Source organism: Corythoichthys intestinalis, chromosome 21 (assembly GCF_030265065.1).
Source record: "Corythoichthys intestinalis isolate RoL2023-P3 chromosome 21, ASM3026506v1, whole genome shotgun sequence".
Taxonomy (NCBI): Eukaryota; Metazoa; Chordata; class Actinopteri; order Syngnathiformes; family Syngnathidae; genus Corythoichthys; species Corythoichthys intestinalis.
This window is the reverse complement of record NC_080415.1, coordinates 22,074,963-22,087,354: the sequence shown is the minus strand read 5'-3', so window position 1 is coordinate 22,087,354 and position 12,392 is coordinate 22,074,963.

Genomic DNA, 12,392 nt, shown 5'->3' with positions numbered 1-12,392 from the left:
GCCAGCAGAGGGCGGCAAAACTCCATAAAACACAAGAAGTGAGCGTTTCACTGTGTACTGTCATTTAAATCTCTGAGCAGGGCATCTGCGTTAATTGCGTCAAATATTTTAACATGATTAATTTAAAAAATTAATTAACGCCCGTTAACGCGATAATTTGGACAGCCCTAAAATATATATATATATATATATATATTTACGTATATGGGCCAAAATACCAGCAACAGCGTGTGAAAAGCTTGTGAAGAGTTACAGAAAACGTTTGGCCTCCGTTATTGCCAACAAAGGGTACATAACAAAGTATTGAGATGAACTTTTGGTATTGACCAAATACTTACTTTCCACCATGATTTGCAAATAAATTCTTTAAAAATCAAACTGTGATTTTCTGTTTTTTTTTTTCCACATTCTGTCTCTCATGGTTGAGGTTGACCCATGTTGACAATTACAGGCCTCTCTAATATTTTCAAGTGGGAGAACTTGCACAATTAGTGGTTGACTAAATACTTATTTGCCCCACTGTACATATACCGGTAAATAAAACACACTAAATGAGGTCATAGTTAATAAAAACAGCACATTCATAAAATGAAAACATAAATAATAATAAAAACATAAAACAAACTTAAATAATGAAAAAAATATTACAAGGAAAACAATTTTTATTTTTTTTAGATTTAAAAAAATTATTTGAGTAAATATTTGATGCATTAATTATAGATACAAAAATGAAAAAGACTATAAAAATATACTACCATATAATTAAAACTGAAGATTTCTGAATAGAATATAATAGAATTAGTTATTTTGTTAAATGATTATTTTAATGACTCAAGTAAATGATAATAAGTAATACGTTTTCTTATCAGAACATGTTTCTTGAATATGAACAGATAAAAATAAATGTAAACATAATCGTAAACAATTAAGTACGTTTTTTTTTTTTTACACATACACTGAACATTTTAGTATTATTCTTATTTAAATACTAAAATGAATAATTACTAATTTGAGTCTTGCATTAAAATAAAATACTGCTAGGATAGAAAATGAGAGGTTTTTTTCCATTATTCCTTAATTAATATCATGTATATATTGCAGAAAACACAGACAAGGCTGAAAAAGCAGATTCTGCACTTGCACCCCTCTTTAAAATAAACTCCTGTATTTTAAGCCAAAAGAACTGTTATGTTTGATAGAACAATATGTCTATATGCTGCTATAGCAGTTTCATGGCACATTAAGCCCCAAAACTATTTTTAATTTGTCCATTTTACCCTGGAAACCCCCGTTTACCGAAATCGCGCAACCGCTTTTTTTTTTCAACTCAGCCATAAAAACAAGGTAAGTAAATATATTTCTTATTCAAAATAGCTGTCATTTTTAGCTTAGAATCATTAATTGATGTCTAATATTTCGTTTAGAAAAAGAAAAGACAAAAAAATTATTCACTCGCAAATTTCAAACTTAAACAAATTACGTCACAATGAAAAAAAATGGTGTCTGTAAATAAGTCACGGATATTTACCTCATAACTATGACTTAATTTTATGTTTTTTGTTACTGTCGCATTTTTCCCGATATGTTAGATGATAAATAATCGATCCAAACAAAGAAAAATTGGAAAAAATAACGTTTAACAGAGTAAATTTATGAAAATGAACATCTCGACCACTCCTTGATGTCAGCGATTTCTGCATCGCGACCCTTGTTATATTACCATGTTTCACCCATAAAATCCCCCCAAAATCTGGCTGTGGCCATTCACATCTGTGTCTTGACACCGATGATACATGCAACGTGGAGTTTTTTGATTGAAACAAGGTAAGTACACGATAATATCTTGTTAAAATCATGGTGTCTTTAATTATGCTCTCCCATGCTCTCACCTCAAGTTAGGGTTTAGGGGTTAAAAAAAAAAAGTTTTTGATTTTTATTTATTTTTAAATACCCTCCTGTTCAAAATTTTTCTTCCTTCAGAAAATGGAGATTTTAAGCTTTCCAATGATGTATGACACATGCATATACAGTAGGACAATTTTGAAATTTCTCAGAGCGTCTAAGAGCGGCACTTCAAATCACCTGAGTGTTTTCAGCCATATACAAGTAATAATTTCTAACATTTACTGCTAGCCCTCACAGTTCAAATTGATGGACCATCTTATCACATGATTTTAATCAATGGAACCAGAAATGAGAATTCATTAGACGATTGTTTTATTAAAATAACTATACCCATGTGTCTGTTTTAAAATGGTGGTGTGGCCCTCAAGTAGGTTTGCTTTCCCTTGTGTGTACCAAACAAGCACATGAATCAATATAGTGTTAGGCTAACTCTCAAGTGTGAGAGTGTCGGTTGCATAGCCTTCTTCCTTCTTCATCATTCACCGCTCATGAAAGGAACACATGATCAGTACTCGGGGCTAAAATATTGCATTTAAGTGATTGGTTGCTGGCCCTACACGCCACAACTGTGTTCGCCAAAGCGTCGTCAACAAATGCTGCTATTTCAAACTGGAACGGATGTCAGACTCTTCTCGGAACTGACGCGCTGGCTGAGGTTCTCTTGGCAAAGCGGGAGAACTTTTTCACTCCGATGCGCTCCGGAATATATTGTCGCTGCGGGATGGGGCCATGCTGCAAAAGCATATGACGTCATTGAGATTGAAAAGGCCCATGTAAACAAGGTTCCTGATGGCTTTGGTGGATTGCGGTCAATTCATTTGGCTTCTTTCACATGTGAAGTCTGCTTAATTATAAGACTCTTCCAACTATGACGACTTGTGTTTAAACTAAATTCAACTGAAGCTCTTGGGATGTGTCTTTTGGGATTAAGAATTGTTTTTGATACGTTTGGACCTTGCAGACTATCCTACAGGGCCCTACTCAGCCAATGTTCTCCTTTTGCTTAAATGGGGGGCACTCATAGCCATGCTTGTATTCCAAGTGCCAGCTGAATGCCACCTCTTCTGTGTTAAAATAACCATTAGACGCTGTGAAAACAACAGATGATTGATGGAGCAACCCGAAAAGGAAACACCAACTGGGGTCACATGCTGACACCGCGGAATGTTCACGCTCTGCTCGAGGTTCAATAATACAAATTTTACATACGAGAGAGGAACTCTTGAAGCGTTTCCTTTACCTCCAGGAATCGGAATGTGGTGACAAAGTCAGACGTCACGGCCAAGAAAAATGAAGGATCTCCAATAAGAACCACAGAATCATTTTTAATTGAGCTGACTGACTACTGTATTATTACATCACTAGAAGAACAAAAAAATTAAAGCCACTATTACACCTATACACACACTGCAAAATTAATAACGTCTTAATGAGATTATTTTTTTCTTAAAGCAACACTAGGTAACTTTCAACCTTTATAAAATATTTTCATAATGCGATGATATGTTGACTAAAAACTAGATGAATGAATGGATGACACCTCTTTTATATGTTGAGGGGGTCTGCATGGCTTTCACCGGCACTAATTAACTCGTTCACTCACAGCCATTTTCACCGAAACAAGGCCCTTCGCTCCCGGCCGTTTTACTGGACTTTGACTGATTTTGCAAGGCACAAAGAAAATTTGGTTCTATTGCTATGTAAACATGGACCCCACCAAAAGAAAGATTAGATTTTCTTCTTTCAGCAGAAAAAAAAGTTAATTCATACAGTGCCCTCCATAATTATTGGATTTATAATAGTTATGTGTGTTTTAGCTTCTAATATATTTTTTTCTTCTAAATAATATGGGACCTTAATGGAAAAAAAGAGAAAAAACCAACCTTCAATATGAGTGCATTTATTCAGTGGGGAAAAAATTCCCACATAAAGAAATAATTATTTGACATCAAATATTGTGTGTCACAATTATTAGCACCCCTGGTGTTAATACTATGTACAACCCCCTTTTGTCAACAAAACAGCACCTAATCTTCTCCTATAATGTTTTACAAGATGGGAAAAGACAGAAAGAGGGATCTTCAGCCATTCCTCTAAACAGAATCTCTTGTTGGCGTGTAGACAGCACCTCATACCCACTGTGAAGTATGGGGGTGGGTCAGTGATGCTGTGGGGCTGTTTCACTTCCAAACGCCCTGGGAACCTTGTTAGGGTGCATGGCATCATGAATGCTTTGAAATACCAGGACATTTTAAATCAAAATCTGTTGCCCTCTGCCCGAAAGCTGAAGATGGGTCGTCACTGGGTCTTTCAGCAAGACAATGACCCTAAACATATGGCCAAATCTACACAGAAATGGTTCTCCAGACACAAATTCATGCTCCTACCATGGCCATCTCAGTCCCCAGACCTCAACCCCATTGAAAACCTGTGGGGGTGAGCCTACAGAGGAGAGGACCCAGGTCTCTGGATGATTTAGAGAGATTCTGCAAAGAGGAATGGCTGAAGATCCCTCTTTCTGTCTTTTCCCATCTTGTGAAACATTATAGAAGATTAGGTGCTGTTTTGTTGTGTGTCATATGTTCACAATGCAATTTTCATATTGTACATGTAGTATGTCAGTACGTCAAATAAAATTTTACCTTAATTTTTTTTTTTTTTTTTTTTTAAATCCTCTAGCTCTTTTAATGACTTGTCAGATTGTCAGAATTCCTACTCTTTTTTCTTTTCTTTTCTTTTTTTTTTTTCTTCTAAATTTTCAAATAATTTATTCCAATGTTTTCCACTTTTTAATTCGACATAGTAATTTAAAGACAAAATTTGGGGGATTTTTCCCCCTGTATAGTACAGCATATGCCTTGGTTGAGGCTGAATAAAGACAATGCGCACTAGCAATGATCCTGCAGTTAACATTTGAAGCACCAGAGGACGTTATTGCGACAGCTAGTCTACTAGAGCCAGAGCGTAAACGGGCGAAAGAAGGGTGCTTACTTGGATATTTGATTTGTGACCATGTGAAAACAATAAATACATACAAAAGTTAAAGACTTGCAAAATAGGGACAAAGACAGATAAAAAAAAATGGGCCAGAGTCAATGCAAGAGATAGACAAAAAGTACCACAAACAAAAATGAGTAAGTTCGTGCAAAATATTATTTTTTAATTGTGCCATTTAAAATCAAATGATAATGAAAAACAAATATTTTAATTGAAAATGAAACATTCCTGTGAATGTAAATTTACTAAATTCATTGTACTAAACGTTAAACACTAAACTGTACTCAACAAATGAACATTTCATTTAGTGATCCTTTTGGGTTATAAGAAGAGAGCGCCAAATATGTTCAATTTTTTGGACAAATTTACATAAGCGGATTTATGGGGGGGCCAGGGGGGCCAATTTGTAAAGCAATAAAACTGCAACAAAAATGAATGAAATGGACAAAAATTTTTTTTTTTTTATAATAGGTCAAAATTATTTTTCGAAAAGATCCTCTGACTAGCAACTTAGACAGTCGTTTGTTTTGCATATAATATTCAAAAACAAAAAAATTAGGGGAGGGCTATTTTATTTTTCAATGATTTTTAAAAATTTGATTAAAGCAACTTTTTTGGGGGGGATTGAATGATTTAGACACGAATGTCCTACCCATAATATGGCCCAAACACAAAAAGGATTTCTTCAATCAAAGGCAACTTTTTCAATGAAAAATTAAGTGTTCAAATGCAAATTTTTCAATCTCAAATATTTTTTTGCATTCAAAAACTTTTTATGATTGAAATTTTTCTTCTTTTGATTGAAGGGATTTTTTCTTTTTGAAAATACATTTTTAAGCAACTCATTTTTTGATTGAATTTTGATTGAATAATAAAGACAACAATGTCCGAGCCAAAATGTGGCACAAATCACAAATCAACATTACTTCAATCAAAAAAAAAAAAAAAAAAAAAAAAAAAAAAAAAAAATCAAAGAAAAATAGCTTTCACATGCATTTTTTTGAGTTTCAAATTTATTTTTGCATTCAAACACATTTTTTTTGACTGAGGCGACTTTTTCTGGGGTTGAAAATATATATTTTGATTAAAACAACTTTTTTTTTATTGAAGCAACTTTTTTTGGGATTGAATAATAAAGACACAAATCTAACTCTGTATGGCTCCGCCCAGGGGGCTACCATTTTTGACTGGAGTAACTACATTGCCACGACACTGGCGGGCGTACCATATTCAATGGATGACGATCTTGGCGCAAAGTATTGCCTAAGCAGCGTGATTTAGAATTTCCCTCAAGAATGATGGGAAACAAAAAAAATGCTCATTGTCAAATTAATGTTATAAATATTCTTGTAGGTTAATCTTATTGCTGACACTGCGTTTTGGGGTCATGTTACATGTTGTACCCCCCAGCCACAAAAGTCAAACTCCGCCTATGCAAATTTAGTATGTAAAGAAAAAGGTTTGGTGTCATGAAGCATTTTGACTAACCTTATAAAAGAGTAATGCATCTATTATAGGGTTGTTCCGATCATGTATTTTTGCTCCCGATCCGATCCCGATCGTTTGAGTATCTACCGATCCCGATATTTCCCGATCCGATTTCTTTTTTTGCTCCCGATTCAATTCCAATCATTCCCGATAATTTTTCCCGATCATATACATTTTGGCAATGCATTAAGAAAAAAATGAATAAAACTCGAATATATACATTCAACATACAGTACATAAGTACTGTATTTGTTTATTATGACAATAAATCCTCAAGATGGCATTTACATTATTAACATTCTTTCTGTGAGAGGGATCCACAGATAGAAAGACTTGTGACTTTGTATATTGTGACTAAATATTGCCATCTAGTGTATTTGTTGAGCTTTCAGTAAATGATACTGTAGCCATGCCCAAATGCATGTTGGGGAGTGGAACCATGACTGTGCGTAGTGCTACCAATTGATATATCTTCTCTGCCTTGGGAAATAACATAATGTGTTAAGAAAAAGATCAATTGCTACCTTGCTTCCCCACATTGCTTCTCATGATATTTCTAATGGTAGGGAGAGGAATTGTAAGGCTTTAGCCAATTAAAAAAAGTCTGCCAAAATTCACTCTACTCATTTTACACTGCCTTTTATCTCTCTATATAGGTAAAACAGCGCCATTACAGATTGAGCGCGACAATGCGTGAGTGGGTCGTGCAGCGCATGCATTAATTGCGTTAAATATTTTAACGTGATTCTTTTTTTAAAAAATTAATTACTGCCGTTATTGGGATAAATTTGATAACCCTACCTTAAGCCTAAACTAAAGACTCTGGAAGAGTGTAACATATTATGTCTGTAACGTTAAATACAATTAGAAACAATTGAATTTAAAAAAAGAAAAAAAAAAGAAAAAAAGGCATGGCCGATATTTTTTTGCCGATTCCGATACTTCTACATACATCTCTAGTCTATTATATAGCTCAACTATTTCAGTATCATACTCAATGTAAAAGTAATGCTACAAATGTTACAAGAATTACACAAAAAAAAAAATTGAGTAGGGCCTATGTGCTGGCCACTTTTGACTTTTAACCCCACATCCACATCCAAGCTTAGCATGTCACCTCCCCCAAAAGCTTTTGTCATTTTTCATCCCACACCTCTAAACTGCGCTCATTTTCTGCAGGCCCATAAATCCATTCTTATTGTCCCATAAATAGCTCCTTTTGGGGTGGGATTTATAGTGAGAAGTGCCAATGGGGTGGCGGCGGCTGCAAAAAGCCCACCTTTTGATGTCACATCTACTTAAGAGGTGCCGCCGACGTGCCGGCACATATGCCGCCGGTGTGCACGGGTGCATTCAAAGATATGAAATTGCATTTCTGCTTTCAGTCAGAGTCATGAGATACAACGGGATGACTTGCGTTAAGCGCCGCCACTTCCTCTGATGTCATTAAACGCGCCTGTGCAGGGGGTCTTTAAGAGTCTTGTTCCTCCCCATGCCTGATGCTGACCTTTTAAAAAGTAGAGAATGAGGTCTTTTTTGTGGTATTAAGACAGAATAACACAACCCCATGTTTTCAGCTGGGTGGTCACACACGTTTTTCTTCATGTGGATTTTATTACGCATGCACGCATGGAGCCTCAACATATTTCATTAGCTGAGCGATTAACAGCGATGTCACTTTGACATGCTGTGAAAGCCCCTCGGAGTTGGATGACAAACTGAAGGAAAAAGTTGCTACTCGGAAGGTGGTCCGCCACATAACTTCTGACGCAGTCTTTGATTTGGATTTCAAGGCCTTCTGGACACGTGCTGCGGCTCCAAAAGGGAAGGTTGAAATGAAAGAAGAAAACAAACAGCAAGAACTTAAGTTGAGTCACTACCTTATGCTTAACTTTTGACATTTTTACTGAGGTTCAAAAGAGGCGGCCACGTTTGGAAAATAGGCCTTCTTCCTTCACTCTCTCTTCAATTTTTTTCTTACATCCAGATTTCCATTCTTCCTCCCTATGTTCCTTCCTTCCCTTCTGCCTTTTTACCTTTCTATGTATCTTCTTTCTTTCCTCCTTGTCCTCCTTGTCCTATCTCCACTCTCTGTCCTTCCTTCCTTCCTTCACATCTTCCAGTATTGTTCCCTTCCTTTTCTTCTATCTTTCTATCATTTTTCCTTCCACCCTTCCTTCCTTGTTTCCCTTTTCCTTCCTTCAACCTTTCCTACCATCCGGCTTTCTTTCCTTCTCATTCCTCCCTTCTCCCCTATATTCATTTGCCATAGACAGGTGAGCAGAAATTAGTCACAGCAACAGTGTTGTTTTCGTCAACTATGACGATAGTAAAAATATTTCATTAACGCTTTTTTTCATGATGATGATGAGACGATACTGAGCTAAAATTGTGTTTTGGCCAGTTGCCAGTTTTCGTCTGATGAGACGAGAACGAGCGTTTTTTGTTTCCAATCATTCTTGAGGGGAATTCTGAGTCAGGCTGCTTAGGCAATACTTTTATCCAAGATCGTCATCCATTTAATATGGTACGCCCGCCAGTGTCGTGCCAATGTAGTTACTCCAGTCAAAAATGGTATCCCTTGGGCAGAGCCATATGGAGGTAGATTTGTGTCTTTATTATTCAATCAAAAAACGTCGCTTCAATCAAAAAAAATCAATTGAAGCAACTTTTTCATTGAAGTAATGTTGATTTGTGTTTGGGCCACATTTTTTTATTTATTTTTTTTTTTTTAATTGAAGTAACTTTTTGATTAAAGTAATGTGGATTTGTGTTTGGGCCACATTTTGGCTGGGATGTTTTTGTCTTTATTCAATAAAAAATAAGTTGCTTCAAAAAAAAAAAAAAAAAAAAAAAAAATTCAAAAAGAAAAATCACTTCAATTAAAAAAAAAAAAAATTCAATAATTGAAAATGTTTTTCAATGCGAAAAAATATTTGAGATTGAAAAATTTGCATTTGAATACTTAATTTTTCATTCATTTCGTTTAATCAAAAAGTTTTCTTTCATTAAAGCAATGTATTTTTTGTTCAGGCCATATAATGGGTAGGACATTTGTGTCTAAATCATTCAATCCCAAAAAAAGTTGCTTTAACCACAAAAAAAATATTTTCAATCAAATAAAAAAAATCATTTGAAAAATAAAATTGCTCTCCCCTAATTTTTTTTTTTTTAAATTATATGCAAAGAAAATGACCGTCTAAGGTGCTAGTCACGTGATCTGTTCGAAAAATAATTTTGACCCATTATAAAAATATCTTTTTTGTTCATTTCATTCATTTTTGTTGCAGTTTTATTGCTTTGCCGATCGATCGGGTCCGATCACGTCATTTTCAAAGTATCGGAATCAGCAAAAAAATATCGGCCATGCACCTTTTTTAATATATATATATATTTTAATTAAATCGTTTTCTAATTGTATTTAACGTTACAGACATAATATGTTACACTTATCCAGAGTCTTTAGTTTAGGCTTAAGGTAGGGTTATCAAATTTGTCGTATTAACGGCAGTAATTAATTCTTTTAAAACTGTATGATGTTGAAATATTTAACGCATTTATTGCATGCACTGCACAATCCACTCACGCATTGTCGCGCTCCATCTTTAATGCCGCCATTTTACCATTACAGAGAGCTAAAATGCAGCCTAAAATTAATAGAATGAATTTTGGCAGCCTTTGGAGCTTATTTCAATTGGCTAAACCTTACAATCCCTCTCCCTTTGAATAGAATTATCATGGGAAGCAATGTGGGTAAGCAAGGTAGCAAGTGATCTTTTTCTAATCACCTTGAATTATTTCCCATCGCAGAGAAGATATATGAATTGGTAGCACTACGCACAGTCGTGGTTTCACTTGTCATGGTTCCACTTCCCATCATGCATTGGGCATGGCCTTCAGTATCATTTACTGAAAGCTCAACAAATACACTAGATGGCAATATTTAGTCATATTCAAAGTCATAAGTCTTTCTAGCCGTGGATCCCTCTCACAGAAAGAATGTTAATAATGTAAATGCCATCTTGATTTATTGTCATAATAAACAAATACAGTACTTATGTACTGTATGTTGAATGTATATATTCATCCAAGTTTTATTCATTTTTTTCTTAATGCATTGCCAAAATGTATATGATCGGGAAAAATTATCGGGAATGATTGGAATTGAATCGGGAGCACAAAAAAAAGCAATCGGATCGGGAAATATCGGGATCGGCAGATACTCAAACTAAAATGATCGGGATCGGATCGGGAGCAAAAAACATGATCGGAACAACCCTATTTATAACTTTTATAAATATAGGAAATTCATTTTCATGCAATGACACTTTTCAGCCACCAGGGGGGGCCTGGCCACCATGGTCCCCCCTCAAAATCCGCTCATGGTGTGATGAGATGTGTGACATTTTATGTGTATCTAGCCTGCATCTTAGCAGTGCCTGGTTGTGTCACTCGAGACGTGCTGCACCCCACCCTTCCCGACTCACCAGTGTGTTGTTTCCAGTCTGCGTGAAGGCTTGCACACACGGTAAGATTTGATTTCTTGGCGAGAGAAAATATGCAATGTTGCTTTAGCCTGTAAAGGTCTGTGCTGAGTGATCAGCACTAGAGGTGTGACAAAATATTGAAATGATGATGTATCGTGATACTTTGTATCCCAAAAGGTTATCGATATGCTCCTGCCAAAAATCTATATCGTTTTAAAAAGGTGTTAGTGTTAAAAAAAAAAAAAAAAAAAAAAATAGGAACCAAGAAGTTGCCACCCAAATCTTCCCACATAAAAGTGTCTCAGTTAACTCTAAGGCTGCTATTAATGGTGCTTGACGCCCAATCCATTTAGACTGGGAACTTCGTTCATTCAAAACCAGAGCATTCACAGTCATTCTGTCCGATTTTCGGGGCATTTACAGGTCACTTGCTGTTCATTTACAGGTAATTTCCCGTTGAGTTTGAGTCACTGCCTATTCATTTGGGTGATTCCCAGGTCACTTCCTGTTCTGTAACTCAAAATAAACAGGAAGTGACCCATAAAATACCACAAAATAAACAGGAAGTAACTGAAATCAACAGGTAAACGACCTTACATGGCCCAAAATTACCTCATTGCCTGGCATTGGCTGCCACTGATGGCCATAGACGTTCAATCCGTTTGAAGTGGGAGGGTTGGCAGCGAATGAACGAATGTTCATTCGCTGCCACCCTCCCAGTTCAAATGGATTGGATGTCTACTAGTGATAAACTCATTCCAATTCGCAGTACAATCTTATTTTTCTGCTTATTAGTTGTTTGTAGAAAATCCTAGAATGATTTCCTGACCAATATATCAATAATCGTTGTATCACCGTATCGTCAGATCATTGTTATCGTGAGCTTTGTATCTCAAATCGTATCGTATCATGAGGTAACAAGAAGTTCCCGCTCCTAATCATCACACACTAAATGTAACTGTACTGTAGCGTTAGCATACTGTATACCTTCGACTGCAGTCCAGTCCACAGGAGCAACACCATCGTCAAGTTTGCTGATGACACCACAGTGGTTGGACTGATCTCACAAGAGGTCCTCATGCACTTCAGGAGGGAGAGAACCGATCCGCCGCCCCTGTACGTCAACGGTGAGAATGTGGAGAGGGTCCACACTTTCAGGTTCCTGGGAGTCCAGATCTCGGATGACCTCTCATAGACAGCACACATAACGGTTATCATAAAGAAGTCTCAGCAGCGTCTGCACTTCCTGCGAGTCCTCTGGAAGAACAACCTCGATAGGAAGCTGCTGCTGGCCTTCTACCACTCATCCATTTAGAGCCTGCTAACATACTGTATTTCCACCTGGCACTGCTGCGGAGGCTTCAGAGGACAGTCAAGGCCACACAGAGGATCATTGGCTGTCCTCTTCCTTCCCTGATGGACATCTACTCCTCCCAGTGCATCAGCAGAGCTCTAAACATCCTCAAGGACAGCTCACATCCTGTTTTCCAGCTGTTTGAACTGCTCCTCTCTGGG